Here is a 25,498-nt window from a genome sequence, read left to right on the forward strand (position 1 = left end):
TTGTGTTTAATTCCTCTGCTTCTCCAGTATATGTCTTTAATCATGTTTTCTACTGTACCTACTTACAATTGCATAACCATTAAGGCGTATTTACTAAACCAGTTTTCTAATGTAAAGCTTGCAAACATTTGGTAGTAAAATTGTTGCAAGAGTAAAAGATGATGAAGGTTCATCATTTTTGTTGAAATGCCTCTTTTATAGAGGCCAAGTATACAGGCTTCTAAGCACGTCTTTTAAACCAGTATCAGTGATTTTTAAAGATGAATGGGCAAATCAAATGTACAAGCTAAGTTTCATACATGCAGGTAAAAAAAAAAAAATCAGAGACCATTGCAATTGACTCCTTGTAAAATGAATTAATTATAATGCAGTGGCTATTTTACACACAAATACTGCCAAATTAGTCAATCTTGATAAATAATGTGCATGGAATTTTTTTTTTTTTTTTTTTTTAAATAAGTGTAGCGTATTCCCATTGCTAATTCGTAAATCCATGTTCTTAATTAATAAGAGTTAATTGAGAAGAATATATGTTTAGAAACTTTGGTTAAAGTAACTTGTAAGCTGCTTTCAGTTTTTTTAAGCATTGCATTTAAAGCTATGGGCCTCATGCAGAGAGCATCGTTATTTCGAAATTCGCCATTTTTTGTACAATTTCGAGCAGAAACCAGCAGAAAATGGCGAGTTACGAAAAACGCGCCATTTTGTTTTTTCTATTGCTAAAACTCGCCTCGCGGCTGGCGAGAACCTCCATCTCGCCATTTTTAAAACTCTCCGAATGCAGAGAGGTGCGAACGGCATGTAGCGGCTGTTCGCGCCAAGAAAATGGCGCGATTCTCGCATTTTTGCCGCGCCAGGAAAAGATGGCAAGATGGCGCTCGCCGCCTATATTAAAGGGGAAAAAAAAGGCGCAAATTTGTTTTTACACGTTTCTGAAGCGCGCATCTTGCCAATTTCAACTCGCCACACGCATCCATGTTAAACATAGCAGAATTCGCACTTTTCTGCATATGGAGAATAAAACTCTCCAAAAAAGCTACTTTTTATGAAATTCGCCAATTTTAAAATTCTATGCTCTCTGCATGAGGCCCTATATTCTGATGTGCTTTAATCTTGTTATACTGTATAATACAATTTCTTAAGTCATTGTAAGTAACGATTTTAGGTGGATACATATATGTATCTATCTATCTTTCTACCTATTTGTTTGTATACAGTATAAAGTTTCAGCCGGTTATATGTCACCGTGCAGCTTGATTAGTGAGGATCAGCTGTACTGTATAATGGATGTCTACCTTTGTAATATTTACCAGTAGAGTTAAATGAAGGTTGCATAGTGTTCTGAGGACATAGTAGTGTGTTGAACATTTAAAGGGCAGTTAGAGTATGAAGGTTCCTTCTTTATAGGAAGTGTGAGATATTAGCCATTTAAATATACGTTGCATCTTATCTCATTAGCATATCTTCCAGGTACCTCTTGTGTGCTCTTTTTTTAGCGAGCTGGCTCCCCTATGTAATTTGGAAAGAGGTTTGAGGGGAGATATATAAATATATATATATATAACTTTAGACTCTGGGACTCTAGCAATATACTGTAGGTGACACCCACACCCTTTTTCATGTGTAATCCGCACTACAGTATTTCTAAGCCAAATCTGTCTGGTGGAATGTGTCTACGGCGAGTTATAATGTATTCAGGTGGATTCTTTCGTGCCAAATCCGTCTTTGGATTTTGGTGTGCGGATCAGTTTTTCGTCAAAAACCGTGATAAAAATTCAGGGAATGGATTCCAGCAGTTTCACCCATCTCTAACTGTAATGATCATTACATTATCCTATGGTAACAAAATTTGCTACAGTATTTGCATGCAGATTTCTGGCATTGAGGGAAATTGCGATAGTGACTACCACAGATCTCCTCCATTTTTCGCCAAACATCCAGATGTTAATTAGGTTAGTAATGCACAACTTTATGCATATATAATTCTTAGTGAATTGGTTGTTAAAAATATTGCTGGTGGTTGGTGATAGATCAAGGCAAATTTAGAGCAAAATTGACACAAATTGTGTTTTCATTTTGAGTCTCCTTGCGCCAATGTATCATGGTCATTGCTTGTGATTTTGGGAGGGTCAGTCAGAGGAGTTATGGAGGAGTTATGGAGGAGTTACATGATGCACAGATACAATGCAACGTATTAAACCCGACATCTCCATGCATCCCCCTTTTTTAATCATGTATGTTATTTTTATTTTTTTTAATCTGACAGGTCGGAGATGGCATAAACTTTTCTGGCTAACATTTTTTGCTAACACTTTCTCACATTTGACACAAACAGAAAAAAAGGAACAATGCTTCAAAAACACTTTTATTTGCACTTTCTTTATTCATCATCCCCATTGTGCGGTAATATTTGGTCCTAATGCCAAATATTATCGCCAGCTGGTGCAATAACACCTGCTACTTCTATCTAGTGCAGTATGTTTATAACTATAGCATGGCTGGCCCAGACTGCCTCTCTGCTTCCTGTCATGTATGTCCTTTGTAGCTACAGGCTGTTGCAGGCTATCCTAGGACTTTGACCCCCCCCCCACCCCTCATGCTGACACTCTGAGTGACAGAAGAGATGGTGCAACAAGGTTCTGTGTACAGCCAATCATTGTACAGACCTTGTGCCCTCCCCTTCTGGAGTATTAGAGAGGAAGTGCCAAAAGATAGTCAGTTGTTGTGCACCCCTGCTAGGGAGAGGAGGTGTGTGCTGCTCCCGTGTTAAACATCAATATCACCAATATCCCGTCCTGTTCCCCACACCATTGCAGACCACTCATCTCTTCTGGACCCTCACAGGCATGACCGCACCACAACAGCAGTAACCAGTAGCAATATCTTCCAGAGAGGGGGGGAAACTGTGTTACATACAGTAACTAACAAAAATATCAGTGTTTTTAGTGTGTTTTCATGTAGGAGATGAGGCTGCATCACAATTATTTTCTTATGCACCATTCTGGTGTTCTACAAATAGATACTTTCTTAGGTGTGCAGTGTGCAGAAAATAATGAGATTTATGATCTTGTGCACCTCATCTTTTCTGTATGTATATATATATATATATATATATATATATATATATATATATATATATATATATATATATATATATATATATATATATATACAGTGGTTGACAAATCACCAAAAAATCTACTCGCCACACAAAAAAATCTACTCGCCACCTAGTACCAAACGTGTGCTGCTTGGGCCAATATTTACTCGCCCGGGGGTTAAATCCACTCGCCCGGGGCGAGCAAATGTATAGGTTTGTCGAACACTGTATATATATATATATATATATATATATATATATATATATATATATATATATATATATGCACACAAGTGACTCTCCGTCAGGTATGTTGCGCATATATTAATGTCTTATCTAATATGGATATGTGTCTGAACTTTGAATCATCAAATATACTAGTATCTCTTCATATAAACAATATTCACTACTCTTTTCCTGTACTGGTTATCCCTGTATTTTTAAAATATATCTTATACAATTGTATCTTGATTTCATCTACAAGGAGCATCTAACATTTAATTCAATAATCGCTTCCTGTTCCTGCTCTTATTCTCCTTCTTTTTTTCTGAGAATTAAACAACCGAGGCTTCAAAGTTTCTTATTTCAATGCCTTTCACCAGCATGACATCTTTAGAGCTAAAAGTGGATCTCAATAATGAAATTAAAATAATTCATGTCTGCATCAGCCACTTAACAACTCTTTCAGCAGAAGGCTTCAATTTTAATACAACAAGATGGATGCATGTTGAAAACCTTAAGAAGTATGTACGCATGTCTTTATTTATATAGCGCATTAATGTATATAGCGCTTCACAGTAGTAATACACGACAATCATGTAAATAACAAATAATACAAATTACAGAACATGGGAATAAGTGCTTCAGACATAAACATTTTGGAAGAGGAATCCCTGCTACGAAGAGCTTACAATCTAATTGGTAGGTAGGAAGAACGTACAGAGACAGTAGGAGGGTGTTCTGGTAAGTGCGTCTGCAATGGGCCAGGCTTTATGTATCAGGTGTATAGTATTAGCCATGGAGCTACTCATATGCTTCGTTAAGCAGGTGTGTTTTGAGGTGGGTCTTAAAGGTGGATAGAAAGGGTGATAGTCGGGTATTGAGGGGAAGGGCATTCCAGAGGTGTGGGGCAGTCAGTGAGAAAGGTTTACAGCGGGGAAAGGCTTTAGATATAAAAGGGGTAGAGAGAAGACATCCTTGAGCAGAGCACAAGAGTCAGGATTGTGCATAGCAAGAAATTAGGGCTGAGATGTAAGGAGGGGCAGAAGAGTGCAAAGCTTTAAAAGTGAGGAGAAGAATTGAGTATGAGATGCAGGATTTGATAGGAAGCCAGGAGAGTGATTTCAGCAGGGGAGACGCATTCTGGATTAGAGTGATTCTGGTAGCAGTGTTTAGGATAGATTATAGGGGAGACAGGTGAGAGGCAGGAAGGCTTGACAGCAGGAGGTTACAGTAATCGAGAAGGGAGAGAATGACGGTCTGTGTCAGAGTTTTAGCAGTGGAGCAACAGAGGAAAGAGAGTATTTTTGTAATATTGGGGAGGAAAAAGCGACAGGTTTTAGATACGTTTTGAATGTGAGAGAGGAGTCGAGTGTGACCCCTAGGAAGCGTGCTTGCGCTACTGGGTGTATGACAGAACTTCTCACAGTAATGTGGGAGGCGGTAGTGGGGCCAGTTTTGGGATGAAATATGAGAAGATCTGTTTTTGACTTGTTGAGTTTAAGTTGGTGGAGGGCCATCCAGGATGATATTGCAGAGAGACATTCAGAAACTTTGGTCTGTACAGCAGGTGTAAGGTCAGGGGTTGAGAAGCAAATGTGTGTGTGTCGTCAGCATAGTTGTGATATTTGAACCTAAGAGATGTGATTAGGTTACCTAGAGAGAGTGTGTACAGAGAAAAGAAGAGAGGTCCCAGGACAGAGCCCTGAGGTACCCCCACAAAGAGATCTATAGAGGAGGAGGTATTAGCATAAGAGACACTGAAAGTATGATGGGAGAGGTAAGAGGAGATCCAGGATAGAGCTTTGTTACCAATACCAAGAGTATGGAGAATGTAAAGGAGGAGGGTGGCCCACTGTATCAAATGCTGCAGAGAGATCGAGTAATATGAGCAAAGTGTAATGACCTCTGTCTTTGGCAGCATGGGTGTCATTAGTTCTTTTATTGAGGGCTGTTTCAGTGGAGTGAGCAGTGTAGAAGCCAGATTGTAGAGGGTCTAGGAGAGAATAGGTGGTGAGAAAATGGAGCAGGCGAGAGAATACAAGACGTTCAAGGAGTTTAGAGGCAAAAGCCAGGAGGGAGACAGGTTGATAGTTAGAAAGACAGGTAGGGTCAAGCTTGCTGTTTTTGAGTAATGGTATGACGGTTACATGTTTGAAGGAGGAGGGAAAGGTACCCGAGAAGAAAGAGGAGTTAAAAATCTGTGTGAGCGTTGGGATTATAGTAAGAGCAAGAGGTTTTAGGAGATGGAAGGGAATGGGGTCAAGAGGGCAAGTGGTAGAGGGAGAAGAGGAGATCAACCGTGACACATCCTCCTCTGTGACAGCGGAAAAAGAGTCAAGGAAAGCAGGAGGAGAGTTAAGAAGCGGTGTAGGTGGGAGGAGGAGACAGAGGGGATGTTCTGACGTATGGATTCTACCTTTTCCTTAAAATAGTCAGCAAAGTCCTGAGGTAAGATGAGGAAGAAGAAGAGGCAGCAGAGGGTGGTCTGAGTAGGGAGTCAAAGACAGAGTTGAGTCGTCGTGGGTTAGACTTGTGCATGTTGATTAGTGAAGAAAAGTTGATTTGTTTAGCTTGACAGAGGGCAGAATTGAAACAGGATTGGATTGATAGGATTGAAGGAAGTCTGCGAGAGTTTGAGATTTCCTCAAGAGGCGTTCAGAGGAACAAGTGCAGGAATGCAGCATGCACGTGTGGGAATTTAGCCAGGGTCTGGGGCTAGAAAGGCGAGAACAGCAGAGAGAAAGTGGGTCATGAAGATCAAGAGAGGAGGAAAAGGCAGAGTTATAGTCCCTGACCAGGTTGTCAGGGTCAGGAGCAGGGCTGAGAGAGGAGAGGGAGGAGTGTAAAGTGGACTCAGTAGCTGGTAGGGTAATAGTGCACAGGTCTCTCCAGAAACGAGGGGTAGATGGAGATGGAGAAGCAAGAGAGAGAAAATTAGATGAGGTGATGGTGAGAGAGAGGCCAGGATGAAATGAAGGAATCAGAGAGAGGGGTTTTTAGTGAAAACCAGGTCTAGGCAATGGCCATCCTTGTGGGTGCTGGCTGGAGTCCACTGTTGATGGCCAAATGAAGAGGTTAGAGAGAGAAAGCAGGAAGCCGAAGGGAGAGAGGGGTCATCAATGTGGCAGTTTAAGTTCCCAATGAGAAGAACAGGGGAGTCTAATGAGAGAAAGAAAGAGAGCAAGGATTCAGTGAGAGTGATATTGTTCTGTCCTATGCTCCTTGGGGCTCAGTGAGAGTTGACAGACAGGTAAACTTGTCTCCTTCTTCATACAAATAGAGTCCTTCTAAGATTTCTGATAACTTTATTATGAACACAAACAGAAATGAGTGCGAACTTTGGGGATGCATAAATTAGGGGAAGATGAAAAACCAATGTTATCACAGGGAGAGCAGTTTGGTGTAGACCACTACCAATGGCTGCCAGCTGAAAAGGATTAATGCAAAAGCCTCACACCAGGAATAAGGCAGGACTATACCAAGTGCTATGGATCTAGAAATATACCATTATCTGAGGAAAGGCAACTTGCTTCTCCTTTTTGTATCTTGAACTTTGACAGATACATCTTTCATGAACGTTATGTAGCAGTTTCTCCAGGACGGGTCTTTCTCCACGAGCGGTGTCTAGAAAGTTCAGACCAGGTAGAAATGGACCTGCCTTTATAAACTCTAATTCCCGCAGCAGAACTCCAAGCTCTTGTAAACTTAGATTCTTTACCTGACATTTTTGGAAAGTTTTCAATCCTTTTGAAGAGTGTATCTTTAATTACCTCCAGACTGCCATAGCACTCCTCTAGTCTTTGACATATGGAGTTAAGACCTTCTTGAGAGCTGTTCATGTGTACTGACCTGAGTCTCTTCTCGTACTCTAAAGATTCTTTCCCCAACTACTTTGCTAGCTGGTCAAGTTCTTCACTTGCAGTGATATCAAGGCTTCTGATTAAATTCTTGAACATAGACCTCCACGCTCTGTAATTCTTAGGACGGTCATCAAACTTGGCAAGTCCTGTGTTGATCAGTTAATGCCTGACCAAGAACTTGGCTATGTCTGTCAAGTCTGAAGCTTTGGTCTGTGAAAGTCGAGGAAGATGTGGGCTGTTGTAGTTGGTTGCTTTGTCCGCCATCTAAGTTCACAGCGTTGAACCTTAAGGTAGAGTGGGGTTGTTCGGATGCCTTTGGTGTGTGTGTGTGTAGGTAATGCGTTATGTGCAATGTTTCTTGCTGAGGGGAACCTTGCCGTCGTCTCTTTCGTGCAGTGGATGTGAGGTGACTGCGTGTATGTATGAGGAAGTATGTTTCTCTGTGCGAGCGTACCTGGATTGCGAGCCTGTTGTAGTGCATCCATATGTGTTCGAGCATATGGATCACTGTGGTAGCTGTTGCCATCCCAGGTAGCATATACCTTTATAGGAACAGCATCTACTTGATGTGGATTCTCCATAGCTTCAGCATCTGTAATAACCTCCTCGTCTGGTAGAGATGTGGACTGGAGCTCATGCTGGCGTGACTTATTACATAGTCTCTGGTGTGCTGGACTAGATTTTCTGTAGCTATTTGATTGCTTCGATGCTCTCCACCATCTTGTCTTTTGGCTGCTTCCAAGGTCTCGGCTTGGGCTTCTGCGGCAGCTGCTTCTTTTTCTTCATTTAAGGTATCTACGTTTGCTTCCAGATCAGCCTTTCTATGTGCAGAGACTGCAGCAGCGGCAGTGGTGGCTAGGGAAGAGTTCCTTTGCTCCTCCTCCTCAATACAAGCTCCCCAGGTCATGACTACCTCTTTTTGACTGTAAGCGACTCTTGCACATTCGAACTCTGCGGCAGCTCACACCCTGTTAGTGCCTGCGCTTATGCCTGAAACATTAGATAGCGCGTAGTTGGATGACCTTGTTGAATGTCTAGGGAAAAAAAGGATAAAGTAGCGCTAATCACTAAACTACTGCTACTACTACTACTACTAATATATATTACAAAATACAGTGTTAATACTACTAAAGTGTTAATGGAGGAAGGTAAAGAGTCCAATATAGATATTGGACTAGGAATATAGAACTAGGAATAAACCATTATCTGAGGGGCCAGAGCAACAAGGCAAGGCAACAAATAGCCTGAAATGACAGCTAGGTACATTCCACAGTGACAAGAACTAGGGCAAAGGTCATGGCAGCTATAGGAGAAATAAAACACATACAGAGGGCAGAACAGATATCAAAGCAAATGTACTTTATTCCAAGTTTATATTGTTTGTGAATGTAGTATCATTATAACTGTACACATTTTTTTACTTTGTGTGATATAATCGGTACTATCGTGTTATGTTATTGTTACTCTAACAAGAAAAACAAGTAAGTTAACCATAAAATTAATCCTTATTTTTTGTAACTTCATATTTATATACGTGGTTTGAAATGTGCCCGTTAGTGGGAAACAAGAGATTTCTCCTGCATCAATTTGCACCTGCTTTAAATGTAAGTAATTGCTAATCCTATTTCTTATGTATATAATGGCACCTCAAACCTGGCAGGCATAACTGTCACAAACAAAGAGCAAAACTGCATTGTTGCATCCCATTGTTTCAAACATATATATAATATATAATAATATTGCTGTGAGCATCTCCCTTCATGTTTCCTGCTTGGACCTGCCTTAAGTCAACACAAAAAGCTTCCATACAGTATATTGATACTAAGAAATATCTGAGAAAAATGCGGGAAGGGCAGGTTCTATGTGAATCAGTGGTGTAACTACAATTCCAGGGCCCCCCTGTAAAATGTTTGTAAACATTTTGTCAGTCTGTCACTCTCTTCCCCCCCTGGCTAACTCTCCCCTCCTCCCTCCCCTCCTCCACTCGAATTCTCCCCCCCTCCACTGTAACTTTCCCCACACCACTCTAACTTCCCCACTCTAACTATCCCTGCTCCTCCTCTAACTCTCTCCACTCCTCTTTATCGGACCCTCTTCTCTCTAACTCTCTCCCCTTCTCTATATCGCTCCCCCTTCTCTATAACTTTCTCCCTTCTCTCTAACTCTTCTCTGTAACTCTCCCCCCATTCTCTCTAACTATCCCCTCTTCTCTCAAACTCTCCTCCTCTTCTCTATAACTCTCCCATCCTCATATGTAACTCTCTCACCCTCCTCTCTAACTCTCTTACTCACCTCCCTCCTGTAACTCTCACTCTCCTCACTCTCCTCCCTCTCCCTCCCCCTCTCTAAATCTCACTCATCCCTCCTCTTTAACTCTCCCCCCTCCTCTCACACTCTATTCCCCCTTCCTCTCACACTCAATCCCCCTCACTCACTCCCCCTCACTCACCCCCCCCTCTTATCTTACCTATTTGGCAATGTGGAACAGGGGCGAGGCTTTGGGTCCCGAGTCGGTGGGAAACTGGGGCCACACGAGCAGATGCAGAAGTTGGGCCCGACTTCCAGGAGGGCCAAACTTCTGGTGCCAACCAGGATAGGGATACACTGGTCTACTTGGCATGAGGGCCCTGTAGCAAAAAGAGGCCACAGCAGCCTGAAATGGAGACTGGGCCCAAGACCTCATGCTGGAAATTGCATCACAGACCCAACTTCCAGCACCAGGCAGCTCAGGCCCTCCGCCATGCTCTCAGGCCCCCCTCTGCTCTCAGCCCCCCTGCATTGCAGGGTTTTGCTGTAGTGTAGTTACACCCCTGATGTAAATACAGACTGCAGTATCGGCAACCATGTGAGGATAGTGGCAGTCATGCTGCAATAGGGGCAACTCTGAGACCAGGACACGTGGCATCCCTTTCCTACACTTAAGGTTCCCATTCCCTTAGATAAAACAGAAGAAAACAGCACACAATGCTCATGGTGAAGTATATCAAAAGTATATATTATATTATTAAACCAAGGATAGGTAATCTGCGTACATCAAAGAAAATTTAAAACAGCATGTCATGGGACAAATTACCCATACGCCATACCACACGGGGATCTGGATAGTCACGGATCAGCAACCATCTGGTTCCACCGGTTATGACAGTCTGCAGGTCACCGTAGTAACAAAAGGCTGGTGCACAGGTAAGTGCGGTGAGGGCAATGATATTGCATAAGTCCCGAAATCAGAGTCCCCAGATGCAGACTTAGTCTGTCTCAGCGTATCTCTGCTGCAGGCACTGTCTCCGCGTGTGTTACCAGGATATCCATTGGTGCTCGGATAATGTCACTGAAGGCGCCGCACCAAAATGACGGAACAGCGGAGGGTTGCCCTGATGAAGAGGCATGTTGGAGCCTTGAAACGCGTTGGAATGCAATTTCTGTAAGTTCTACTGAGTTTTATCCAGTCCTTTGAACCCCTGGTGCGTTCGTCTCACCCCCTCCGTTGTTCCGTCATTTTGGTGCGGCGCCTTCAGTGACGTCATCCGAGCGCCGACAGAAGTGGTAATACACGCACTGCAGCAAAGGGAGCATGTCCGGAGTGTGGTATAAAGTGTTGCCAGGCCAGGCTTAGTAATGAAGATAATACTTGCCGGTACCGGTTGTAGAGATAGAGTGATGAATGCCTTGCCTAAGTCAGGGAGAGGAGAGCGGAGGTAGGTTGTAGTCCAAGCCGTGTTCAAGGGGTTACCAGAGTGAGCGTTGTCCAAGGAGTGCCAAGGTCGAGAGCCAGAGGCGGTAGTCATACGAGCCGTGTCAGAACCTGAGAAAACACTAAGAGAATCCAGAAGTACTTTCATACAGAGACTATGTCGAGCAAAAACTGAGAGCAGAGAGGAGCTAGAGAAAGCAGGGAGGTCCAATCAGGAACGGAGGCGGGACAGGAAGTGCTACAGGGAGACACTGCAGATTGGTGCAGCCATAACAAGCCAGGTGAGTCCTGTTGGTAACCTGAGTATGCCCATGTGGCGTGCGGGGGCGGAGCCTATTCTGGAGGCCAGGGTCATGTGTAGTATGATTAGCCCAGATAGGTTCAACTCGTTCCTTTTACAAGCACAACAAGTTCTTTGTCTTTCTTTACTTTATTGAGAAAAAGCATGGATTACAAAGGCACTTGTGGATGATGGTATTGTGAGAGAATGTCTCTATGGTGAGTGAACTTGATAGTGGGGAAAGGTGAAAAAGGATAGGTCCTTGCCAGTAGAGCAAATTACAGGAGGGTACTCACTCAGCCAGTGTAGAAAGTGGAAAAGGAAGTGCCAGTGTATTGTGGGTAGAAAGATAGCCTGGGGACAGACCATCTGTCAGCAAGGCAGAGGGGGAGAAGGCAGACTAGCCCATTCTGACAGAAAAGCTGAGGTTGCTGTAGCAACTCACTGGCATAATGCAGAGACAGGGATCGCAACACTATGTCTAACACACAGGCACTGTGAGTGCACAGAGCAAAATACATGCAGCTGGAATGAGAACCTGACAAGCAGAAGCTGCAAAGGAAAGGGGGGGGGGGGTGAAACAGAAATGTGGTTCTTGTTCCATGACAGAGCCTTAGGTCCGGGGGGCAGGAAGAAGAGTGAGCGCGCTCCATAACGCGTGTACGCGCACGGACCGCACCAGAGGAGGGTGCAGGTGTGCGCGCAGGAGGGCGTGGGCGCACCCGGCGCTGAGCAATCGCCGAGGGGAGTGATCCCGCGACAGCGGCAGGGGCGAGGAGCCGCGGCGGCCAGTAAGGGAGGATTGTGTTGTGCGTCCAGGGACTCCCTAGGGGGAGAGAGTGCTCTGTGTGGGGAGTGCAGCGAACGCCGATTCCTGACAGATAAAATGCAAGCATTATATATTGCTATGACAAAAAGCACCTTCCGGACCATCAAAGTGAATGTTCGATAGTGTCACCCGGAGACAAAGAGTGTCTTGTGGCGTAGCACCGCTTAAATTCTTCCCATAACTAAGGGCTGTTCTATAGTGGGCGCGCTTCCTGCGGCATTTATAGTTGGCTGACGTTAGTTAGCTTTTCTATAATAGGGCCATGGCAGTGTGCGTGGAACCGGCGGACGGGGGAAGATGAGGAAAAGAAAGAATTTGCGCCGCTACCGCCGCTGAAATGTATGTATATGTGTGTATGTATGTGTGTGTGTGTGTGTGTGTATGTATGTGTGTGTATGTATATGTGTGTATGTATGTATGTGTGTGTGTGTGTGTATGTATGTGTGTGTATGTATATGTGTGTATGTATGTGTGTGTGTATGTATATGTGTGTATGTATGTGTGTGTGTGTGTGTGTGTGTGTGTGTGTGTGTGTGTGTGTGTATGTGTATGTTTGTGTGTGCACAATGTTAATAAATATTTTATTCACCAACATGTCTTTTTTTAATAATAATAAATAATAAATTACACATATACATACATGCATACATACACATACATACATACACATACATACATACATACACACACATATACACACACACATATACACATATGCAACCTGTCACTCCTGGCAGCACAGACCACCATACACACAAAGTGTGCGTCACGTGCACGCGAGTTAGCACAGGCACTCGCGCGCGCACGGCCGCACACAGTATATTACGGGCCTAACTTGCGCATATGGCATAGACTATAAAATAGAAAACACTGGTTATTTTTATATCCAAACTTACCATGGCAAACCAGGCAGAACAAGCGCTTAAAAACAAACGTGTTAAAAGTGTTATATACGTTTTTTTGTCAACAATCTTTAGGTTCAAATATATTAAGCCATTTAAAAATCACCAAGCAGCTGTGTCCAAGCAAAGTGACTTTAAGGGCGTCTTAAACACTTGTAACAGAATGTATTTCCTTGGGGTGAGCCTACAGGAGATGTTTTAGCAGCTTTGGATTTAATTCTACTGATATATGTGCTGTGCCTGCCTGTTCCCGGGCTGCACGTCTCCGCCTGCTTTCTGTTGAACTATTGTGTATTTAAATAATTTCACAGCATAGATAATTCTGCATAATATAATTTTAATGCTATGTAACGTGGGTCAGAGCTTGATGTACTATGTTTGTTCAGAGCATTCAATGTTAAAATATTTCTTCCCACCGTTGCTCCTAACTTTTGGAAATGTAAATGATATAACCCGGGCCATGCTTGCATTACTGAAGGTAAAAATTCCCTTTCTGAATATACACACAATTGTGATACCAAAAATTGGGATTAATGTCAAACTTTTTAAAACTGGTCTTGTTTGGATATTTTCACTGAATTATACCCAAAAGATAGCAGTTACTGTACTTTACAGAAATACCAAATTAGAGAATAACATGGATCAACTTGATGTAAATTTTACTACATAAGGCACTTTTACAGCTAAGTGATGTTTCTCTAAATAATTCACCCAAGGAGATGTCAGTTCTTTAAATTATTTAACGGCACATTGTATGGCTTGAATTAGTATGTTACAGTATATTAAATTTACCTTCCTTTCATTGGTGTGTGCTATTGACTTATCTTGCTACATACACTGTATTCAATGTAGTGTAATAGACATCTTACACTATAAAGCAGCAGAAATCTCTGTAATAGTCCATAAACAATTGAGATAACTGTTCTTCATTCCACAGTAGTATACTCATGAAAGTAAATTCAGTGGAGTTGAGGAATGCAAGTCAATTACTTGAAAAAAGAAGGGAGTTCAGTAACAAAAACTACATGTACAATAGATTATCACGGTTCACAGTCATGGAACTGGAAGTAATAAATTCACCAATTGTGGATTAGTGACTTGTCTGTTTAGATGTAGAATAAATTAACAGCAACACATCTTTGTATTTATTTTACTATCATCACAGAGTATAAGAACATAAACCTTCATGGAAAAAAAAACATAATGACATTTAACCATGAAAGATACATTGAGATGAGATCTTCTTTAAGTCCTGGGATACAAAACAGAAAGACAGACGATGCAATGAATAGATGATAGTCACAGTAGGTATGGAATAGAGTGAACCATTTTAGACCAAGTATAAAAAAAGATCAAGAAGAACAGACCTTGTCTTAGGACAAGATACATATTTTTGAAGGTGATTCAATTCTGGATTAGTTGAATGGTTGAGTTTGGATTTCCAAGTTGAGTAAATATTACTCTTAGAAGAGTAAGGGCCTCATGCAGTAAGCCCCGATAAGGCTTTTTCGGCATTTTATAGCCGTTTTTTGCCCTCCTGATTCAGTAAGCCCCGATAAGTGGGAATTATCGGCAACTTTTCTTGCGAAAAAAATTTTTTCGCCACCCGGCTGCCGATAAGCCACTTATCGGGACTTTTTTTTCCCGCCTGAATTCAGTAAGCCCCGATCAGCTTTTTGGTGCTGATCGGCAGGCCAGATTGGAGATTTTATGGCCAATCCAGCCCGCCAACTAAAGTTGGCAACTTGCTGAAGGAGAAGCATCGGCAAGGGCGACACTTAGGAAAAATCAGCCCTTTTTCCTGCCTGTGATTGATGCCGGGGGTCTCCGGAGCTGATACCCGCACCGGAGCCCCCCGGCATGCATCCGAGGCAGGAAAAAGGCATTTAAAAGCCACTTCATTACCTTAGCGGCTAACCGCTAAGGCAATGAAGGGGTTAACCCACCGTGCCAGCGTTATTGTGGGTAGCGGGGATGGGTGAGGGGGGTATTTGGCCCTGGGTGTGAGTTTAGGACTTGCGGGGGGGTTGCGAGGGCACTTAACCCCTTCACGACCGTAGCAGTTAATACCGCTACGGTCCTGAAGGGGTTAAGGCCTCCCGCTACCCACCCGCAAGCCCTAAACTACCACCGTTGGGGCTAATACCCCTTTCACCCACCCCCACTAGCCACAATATTAAAAAAATACACACCCCAGCCCCACAATAACTACATAAATAAATAATTATATTATATATATATATATATATATATACCCAACAACACCTATACCCCCCTAACATACTGTATAGTAATTGGTACAATGACTATTATCCACAAAAGGATAATAGTGCAGTTGTCCATTTACAATACATACACAACAATAAAGACTTTAAATACATATAGCACTCACCCATGTCCCAATGCCACGATGAAGGCCATCCTCATCTTCATCCTGCCCATGCCCCATCCGCTTCTGCAAAACAAACACAAGAATTACAACATCCAAATTAATGTCCCCTAACCCCTTAATCACCATAGCGGTTATTAACCGCTACAGTTATTAAGGGGTTAAGCCACCATCACCCACATACCCTCCCCCACAAAGCCCCCCAACCACCCTCACCCAATACCCACAGGGGAGTCCTACCAAATACCCTTGGGCCTAATACCCCCTCCCCCAGCACATACAGTACAATAATGTGCCAAATAACTATTATCCACATAGGGATAATACATTATTTGGCCATTATTAAACACATTCAATAACGTTAAAATGTAAATAAAATTGTACTAACCTCATCAATAAGAAGTCTCCGTCGCCAGCATCATCCTTGGGGTCCGTTGCCAACATTAGAAATAGCCACAACATTTCAATATCATTAACATAACACTGAACCCCTTAATCACCTTATCGGGTACTAACCTGAAAGGTAATTAAGGGGTGAAGCCATCCTGCAATGCCTACAACAGTTATGCATAACATCTTCAGTGAAATAAAAACCAATTGCCTAACCAAATTCCATTTAATCATTCAATCTGTAGGCTCACATGCCTCATAAAACATTGCATTTACAGTGTATACATGTAGCATAACATGTAAACTGCATGTACACGCTGCAAATCAATGTTAACAATACAATAATGCCACTCAAATCGCCATACATCACAAGAAGTATATTATTTAATACAATAAACGCACCATCAATGAATTACCACACATCAATTACATCCCTAAACAATTAAAATACCATCCATACCAATTACACAATGAACTAAAGCTATCCTAACAGAGAACCACTTCAAAACATAGAAAAAAGTACACCAACAAATACAATATACTAAAGCAAGGCTTTCCATATCCTATTGTACGGCCTGGAAGCCCAAAACTTACATCTGTCTAAAAATAAAATACATTTAGCACACATCAATGCATAGCCACAATGATTAACAATACAGAATTAGAAGCTTTAACAACACTATCATTTCTTACCCTGTATATATATCTGTACACATACATACAGACATATATACAGTGGGAAGAAATGATATGCATTATAAAAAATGAAAACATGAAAAAGCAACACAAAAAACAGTTACATTAAGTACATTTCTTTATTTAACTTACCATTACTTGCCCCCACCGACTCCCGTTGATCAGCTTACTCACGAACCAATCCACGACACCATCCACGACACCATCCAGGAACAAATCCACGACACCATCCAGGAACCAATCCAAGAACAAGTGCAGGAACCAATCCAGGAAGCAAGCCACGAAGAAATCCAAGAAACAATCCACGACACGATCCAGGAACAGGAACCCATAAAAGAAAAGAAAAAAACAAATTAAACATTAAAATAATAAAACATGACAATCAAGGGTGTACTAGTTTTATTCTTAGTGAATCTGTATTACAATACCTTGTTCCGGGGTCTTCTTGACATCCGGTGCCACGCCCTGGTCTTCAATCTTCAGGAGGAGGTCCGTCCTCCTCGGCATCTGCCTTCAAAATGAGACGACATAGGCTTTTATAGGCCTATGACGTCACATTTGTCGTCATATGGTTCCCACGGCCCTGATTGGGCCGTGAAAACCATGTGTTTTGGCCGATGTAAAAAAATTGATGACGTCACTTAAAGGCAATGCCAGCACAGCCAATCAGAATGGCTTTGCTGCTATTGCCTTTAAGAAAACGTCATGAAATGACACATGGCCGGACTCACATGGTACTTGAACCAATCAGAGTAGGGATGGAGTTCCCACGCTCTGATTGGCTGGCTTACCATGTGAGTCCGGCCATGTGTCATTTCATGACGTTTTCTTAAAGGCAATAGCAGCAAAGCCATTCTGATTGGCTGTGCTGGCATTGCCTTTAAGTGACGTCATCAATTTTTTTACATCGGCCAAAACACATGGTTTTCACGGCCCAATCAGGGCCGTGGGAACCATATGACGACAAATGTGACGTCATAGGCCTATAAAAGCCTATGTCGTCTCATTTTGAAGGCAGATGCCGAGGAGGACGGACCTCCTCCTGAAGATTGAAGACCAGGGCGTGGCACCGGATGTCAAGAAGACCCCGGAACAAGGTATTGTAATACAGATTCACTAAGAATAAAACTAGTACAACCCTTGATTGTCATGTTTTATTATTTTAATGTTTAATTTGTTCTTTTCTTTTATGGGTTCCTGTTCCTGGATCGTGTCGTGGATTGTTTCTTGGATTTCTTCGTGGCTTGCTTCCTGGATTGGTTCCTGCACTTGTTCTTGGATTGGTTCCTGGATGGTGTCGTGGATTTGTTCCTGGATGGTGTCGTGGATTTGTTCCTGGATGGTGTCATGGATGGTGTCGTGGATTGGTTCGTGAGTAAGCTGATCAACGGGAGTCGGTGGGGGCAAGTAATGGTAAGTTAAATAAAGAAATGTACTTAATGTAACTGTTTTTTGTGTTGCTTTTTCATGTTTTCATTTTTTATAATGCATATCATTTCTTCCCACTGTATGTATGTCTGTATGTATGTGTACAGATATATATACAGGGTAAGAAATGATAGTGTTGTTAAAGCTTCTAATTCTGTATTGTTAATCATTGTGGCTATGCATTGATGTGTGCTAAATGTATTTTATTTTTAGACAGATGTAAGTTTTGGGCTTCCAGGCCGTACAATAGGATATGGAAAGCCTTGCTTTAGTATATTGTATTTGTTGGTGTACTTTTTTCTATGTTTTGAAGTGGTTCTCTGTTAGGATAGCTTTAGTTCATTGTGTAATTGGTATGGATGGTATTTTAATTGTTTAGGGATGTAATTGATGTGTGGTAATTCATTGATGGTGAGTTTATTGTATTAAATAATATACTTCTTGTGATGTATGGCGATTTGAGTGGCATTATTGTATTGTTAACATTGATTTGCAGCGTGTACATGCAGTTTACATGTTATGCTACATGTATACACTGTAAATGCAATGTTTTATGAGGCATGTGAGCCTACAGATTGAATGATTAAATGGAATTTGGTTAGGCAATTGGTTTTTATTTCACTGAAGATGTTATGCATAACTGTTGTAGGCATTGCAGGATGGCTTCACCCCTTAATTACCTTTCAGGTTAGTACCCGATAAGGTGATTAAGGGGTTCAGTGTTATGTTAATGATATTGAAATGTTGTGGCTATTTCTAATGTTGGCAACGGACCCCAAGGATGATGCTGGCGACGGAGACTTCTTATTGATGAGGTTAGTACAATTTTATTTACATTTTAACGTTATTGAATGTGTTTAATAATGGCCAAATAATGTATTATCCCTATGTGGATAATAGTTATTTGGCACATTATTGTACTGTATGTGCTGGGGGAGGGGGTATTAGGCCCAAGGGTATTTGGTAGGACTCCCCTGTGGGTATTGGGTGAGGGTGGTTGGGGGGCTTTGTGGGGGAGGGTATGTGGGTGATGGTGGCTTAACCCCTTAATAACTGTAGCGGTTAATAACCGCTATGGTGATTAAGGGGTTAGGGGACATTAATTTGGATGTTGTAATTCTTGTGTTTGTTTTGCAGAAGCGGATGGGGCATGGGCAGGATGAAGATGAGGATGGCCTTCATCGTGGCAGTGGGACATGGGTGAGTGCTATATGTATTTAAAGTCTTTATTGTTGTGTAAGTATTGTAAATGGACAACTGCACTATTATCCATTTGTGGATAATAGTCATTCTGCCCATTACTATACTGTATGTTGTGTATTGCTGCTATGTTTATTGGGGGCATTTGTCCCCAATAAACATGCTACTATGCGTTAACCCCTTCATTGCCTTAGCGGCTATCCGCTATGGTAATGAAGCAGCATTAATGTATTTTAATAATATTGTGCGGAAGCAGGAGGCCCCCTGAGCTGAAGCGCATTTATTTGTGGCTCAGAGACCCCCTGCCTCCCGAGTTACAGGCCCCGGTTTGGGCCATTGGTTACAGTGTGGACGCCATGTTTATTGCGGGGACGCTATAAACATGGCGGCGACACTGCCACCCGATGACACATACCGGGGCCTGTAACTCGGGAAGCAGGGGGTCCCTGGTCCACAAAGCAATGCGGTTCAGCTCAGGGGACCCCCTGCTCACTGTACAGTATAATTAAAAAGACATTCATGCTGCTTCATTACCGTTGCACATAGCCGCCAAGGTAAGGAACGAGTCTTTATTGATGTGTGTGTGTTTTATTTATACTATACATGTGCAGAGGGTCTCCGGAGCAGAACAGCGTTGGTTTGAGGTCCGGGGACCCCCTGCCCCCCGAGATACAGGCCCCTTTATGGGGTGCCGGTATCCCTCTGGTTTGTTTACAGGCCGCGGTCACGTGATCGGGACCTTTTAACGCCGAGGGATACCGGCACCTCATAAAGGGGCCTGTATCTCGGGGGGCAGGGGGTCCCCGGACCTCAAACCAACGCGGTTCAGCTCCGAAGACCCCCTGCACATGTAGAGTATAAATAAAAGTTGTTTTTAAATACTTTTTTTGGTGCCGAAGTTTGCGCTGAGAGAGCGGCTTGTCTCTCTCAGCTGCAAACATCTATCGGCACCAAAGGCTTATCGGGAGCCTTATCGGGAGCCAGGCTGTATCGCCACAGCTCATCGGCAGCTTTGCTTTCGCAGTGCTTCAGCAGGGATCGGAAGGATTCGGCCCTTACTGAATACTGCGAGGGCAAATCGCCCAAAAAATACATTTTCGCAATTCGTGCCGAAAATTTTGTATCGGGGCTTACTGCATGAGGCCCTAAGTGGCAGAGTTATGGCATGAACAGAGTAACTGTTTTACAAATGACACTACATTATTTCCAGTGCTATAGTTTGAAACTTGTTTGTATTGTAGCTACTATGCTATTGCCTGTTCTAGCCTTCTGTTATTATCTCAATATTCCCAAATCTTTCCACTACCACAATTTTCTTCCTTTCGCCCAGAGCTTCAAATACCATTCTTCCTTCAGCTTTACACTGTATTTTTCAATATCTTTTTTTTGTATGTATGTATGTCATTATTTAAATAGCGCCATTAATGTACATAGCGTTTCACAGGATGGTAATATTTCTATTAACATGATTTTCAATTAACATGAATAACAACACAAATGACACTATAATAACCTATTGCTAAGCAACAATCGTGTTCTGTTTTCCGTTCCCTTTCTTCAAAGCGCGTTACTCTTTTTTTTTTTTCACTGAAAAGGAAAAATATCTTGGTATTGCCTATGGCAACTCTCCCTATATTTGTTTTTCACTTTGGTTTAATTCCCTTCCTATTTTAATGTGGAAGGCACTTGACTTTTTTTTGGAACATTTGTGATTCATTGGATGTATTACTCCCCATAGTTCAATAGAGAGAATGTGATAGTAGTTCTGTGACATTTGTCATTTCCTTAATCTGTTTGATTACTTCTTTTTTGCAGGGGAGGGTTCATCACAAAACAGATCAACTAATCACTATGTAAACTTTAAAGAAGGAGAGAGGGGAAAGGAAGTGTAAGATATGCCCTAGGGATCCACAGCCTGGACTCGGGTTCATATTAAAGTATTATATTCACAACACCAGATGTACAGTGTTACTTATAATAAATGAGAAAAGGAGATAACTGCTCCTGGTAGGAAACATGCAGAGAGGGGAGAGTGACATCAAGAAAGAGAGCTATTTTATTCCCAAATTCTGATAGAGCTAATTTGCAAGATATATCAGAGCGTGTTAATGGTTACTTCCTTGCAGCTGGAAGCAGAGGTCCAAGCTGTTTCCTCAGCTGGGAAGACCTTGAAGATCTTTTTTTTCATTTGCATTTTATGAGGCTTGCACAGTGCATTTTTAAATATTTAACTACTCCCTGCAGGATTCCAGTTAATTCGGTCAGGGCAAGACAGGTTGAGGGCTTAATCTTCTTCTTCTTCAATGGAATTAAGAAACACTTTAGAACTGATTGTGCTCAGCGTCTATTGACAACAGTGATTTGCTGCTGTAAGTCATTTCTCAATCTGTATTCTTTGCACTGAAATGAGCGCCCATTCTCCGGAAAAGTCAGGAGGATGAGAACATCATTACGAGCTAAAAGAATGAACAAGACGTCCCCCTGACATGAAGCATTCTATTTAATTATTGGCTTGGATCATGTTATCATCAAGTAAATGGCATATAAAAGGGAACCAATATCAGTAGATCGGGAAGGCTCACAAAAATTACACTGTGGCATTCGTGCCTTAGGACAGGGGTGAGCAAACTTTTTATGCCGAGCCCCCCTTTTTATCCATGAAATTTCTCGGGCCCCCCTGCCTGATGTAATCAAAATCCCATGAAAAAAAAACCTTTATTAAACGGTATACAATGTAAATACAAATATGTCTAAGGCCGCGCATATAGTGCCCGCGACGTCACCCGTCGCCGCTAGCGAAAGTTGTATTTCGCTTTGCGCCGGCGGCGTGGGCGACCAGGCCATTGATTGGTTCAGGGCCTGTCACATGAGGCGACAGCCCCTTAAAAATCAAATATTGCCGGCTTCAAAAAATCACGTTGCCACGTCACGCTTACTATAAGCGCACGCGGCGGCGACAATGCATTTGTTTTCGGGCGACGTTGCGTCGCCGGCACTATAAGCGCAGCCTAAATACTTACATACTTCAACAGCTCGCTCTTGCAAAATTAGGCTGCGTCCACGCTGCCGCTGAGAGCGGTGACATCACCAACTCTCCAAGCATGAGCACAGGGTGTCCTGCATAATTTTGCAAGCACGAGCGGGGAAGTGTTTACACTTTTTTTTATTATTTCTGTACATTCATAGTATGATTGATATAGTGGCAGCCTACCCTCTCACATGAAGAGGATCGCAGCTAGGCAGGTTGCCAGCGGAGGAGAGCAGGACCACAGCGCTATTGTAGACAGACACCGGAGGGAGGGGCGTTTGACATCACAGCGCTGGGGCGTGCTCCTCCACGTACCTCCGAATCACGTGGCCCCACCTGCACTATTCTATTTGGCCGCCCGCGCGCGCACATCTTTTTCGCCTGCACAACCAGGTTTTGCTGCACGCGCCCCGCCTAAATAATCTTGCGCCTGGGGCGTCCCCCCCTCAGTTTGTGCAACGCTGCATTCAATCACAACACCCACAACCAACACACACACTCAATCACAACACACACACACACAACACACTCAAACCACAACCAACACAGCACACACTCAATCACTACACACACACAGTCACAACCAACACTCACATAATCACCACCAACACACACAACACTCAATCACAACACACACACACAGACAACCAACAGGCACAGCACAAACACACAACAGCCCATATATATACACACAAAACACACACAAAACACACACACACATACATACATATACACACACACATACACACACACAACACCCACTCAAATCACAACCAACACAGCACACACTCAATCACAACACACACACAGACAACCAACAGGCACACACACACGCAAACACACACACAACAGTCTATATATACACACAAACACACATACACACACACACACACACACACACACACATATATATACACACACATACATACATATACACACACATACATACATATACACACACACATACATACATATACACAACACCCACTCAAATCACAACCAACACAGCACACACTCAATCACTACACACACACAGTCACAACCAACACTCACATAATCACCACCAACACACACAACACTCAATCCCAACACCCACACACACAGACAACCAACAGGCACAGCACACACACACACACACAACAATCCATATATATATACACACAAAAACACACACACACACACATATATATAGATAGATATACACACACACACACACACACACACACACACACACACACACACATATATATATATACACACACATTCACATACTTTATATATACACATACACATACATATATAGATACACACACACACACACATATATACACACACACACACACATACATATACACACACACACACACACACATATACATACAAAACACATACACACACATATACATATACACACACATACATATACACACACATTTCTACATATACACACACACATACATATACACACACATACATATACACACACATTTCTACATATACACACACATTTCTACATACACACACACACACACACACACACACACACATACATATACACACACATTTCTACATATACACACACATTTCTACATACACATACACACACACACACACACACACACACACACATATACACACACATATACATACAAAACACACACACACATATACACACACATACATATACACACACATTTCTACATATATACACACACACACACACACACACACACACACACACACACACACACACACAGTGGGTGGAGGGAGTAACTAAACCTGCTCCGGTCCCCCCATGTGCTGCTGAAAACGGGCGGGTAAAAGACAGGAGGAGGAGAAGGGCTTGTCTGTGTGCAGGGAAGGCCCCGCAGTAAGGCCCCGCCCCCTCTGCAAGGCTCCACCCCCTCTGCAAGACACAGCAGAGAACTGGAAGCAGCCTCTGCACGGAGCTTCTGCCCGCCCCCAGGTTTCCCCGCATGCAGCCTGCGCCCCCCCTAAATAATCTTGCGCCCCCCCAAGGGGGCGCGCCCCCCAGTTTGCGCACCACTGCCTTAGGAGACCCACCAGTTCAGGGGATGTTCGAAGACAATGTTTTTTTTGTATGGGGATTGTTGCTTTATATTGTTGTAAAATAACTGATTGTGTGTTTTTAAGTCTTTAGAGGTATAGCCACAATATGAAGCGCATATGTTCATTCCTTCCCATTTCTCTAGTATTTCATTTTCTTTGTTGACTAACAGAATTGGCAGAGCAGCGAAAATTGTTAGATTTGCAGGAATGGCTGTGGTTTTACTGGGGAGGGTGGGAAATCTGTGTGTCTGTCTTCTTATGGGTGACCAATTAATGTACAATACATACATTTTTATTTAGTGTTTCCGGCACTGAAGATGTAAATATGATTCATGGAGGGTTAATCATTACAACAAGATAGTGCTGATCGGGGCTCTATCACGCGAAAACTCTTGCAGATGTGCACCATCGCAGTTTCATGAAGAACACACTATGAGATAGATTAGTTTTACAATATGTGCACGTTTTGGCAGTAGAACTCTTTTGCAAAATGGAATCATGTTTTTTAAATAGTAGATTCTATGTATCAGAGTGAAAAAACTATTTCATTGGCTCTGTTAAATTACCACTAAACAAACTGATCAACATTCCGAAATTACATTTCAGGAAATTATGCATAATTTGCACAATTTTACACAATTCTACTATTGATCCATAATGTTCCCTTGCAGTGACAAAATTAACACCTATAGTTCAGGAACTCAAGAATCAACAGCACTGTTAGTGTTAACTGACAGGATAAAACTCTTTTTTTGCTCTTCTCTCTATATTGTTGCCTCTTTTCTTTTTCATTTCCTTCTTCTCTCTCTGATTTTTCTGTGACCTCTTCCTTAACTTTAAGGGGCCTATTTTAGTAGCTTCGATAAAATCACTGCCAAATCGAACGGTTTGTCATGACCCTACCTCAAGGTCTTACATTTGTGTTATCATGGTATTCAGAAAGAATTATCACATGTCAGAAACCGTGAGGTAGGAAAATGTCAATACCGGGCCTGTTACTCTGAAGCAGGGGGTCCCCGAGGCAGAAATTAATGCAGTTCAGCGTAGCAGCAGTTAACCCCTCCCGCAACCCACATAAGAGGCCTAACAACCCACCCTGGGGCAACTACCACCTTGACCCACCCCCTCTACCCCCAAGAATCATTAAAATACAACAACCGTACTACCCACCCCCTCTAACCCCAAATCCGCCCCCGCCAACACATATAGTACAATAATGGAGAAAAATCCTATTATTCAAATCTGGATAATAGTGCATTTGCCCATTAAAAATAAAACATTACCCAGGCAGCATAAAGTAAATTAAAGTTAGAAAGGAAAGGTATACAGAGATATATCAAATAAGTAAACATGGGAAGGATGTTGATCCAGGGAGTAATCTGATTGCCAATTCTTGGTGATGATATTTCACTA

General features: G+C 42.4%; 1 protein-coding gene across 6 annotated transcripts in view; it reads left to right on the forward strand.

Annotated features, from left to right (window-relative positions):
* Positions 1-25,498, forward strand: part of NTRK2 (neurotrophic receptor tyrosine kinase 2) — a 290,024-nt gene that overhangs the window by 73,080 nt on the left and 191,446 nt on the right. The gene's annotated exons all lie outside the window — the stretch shown is intronic.

The sequence above is a fragment of the Ascaphus truei genome, chromosome 1 (assembly GCF_040206685.1).
Source record: "Ascaphus truei isolate aAscTru1 chromosome 1, aAscTru1.hap1, whole genome shotgun sequence".
Classification (NCBI taxonomy): domain Eukaryota; kingdom Metazoa; phylum Chordata; class Amphibia; order Anura; family Ascaphidae; genus Ascaphus; species Ascaphus truei.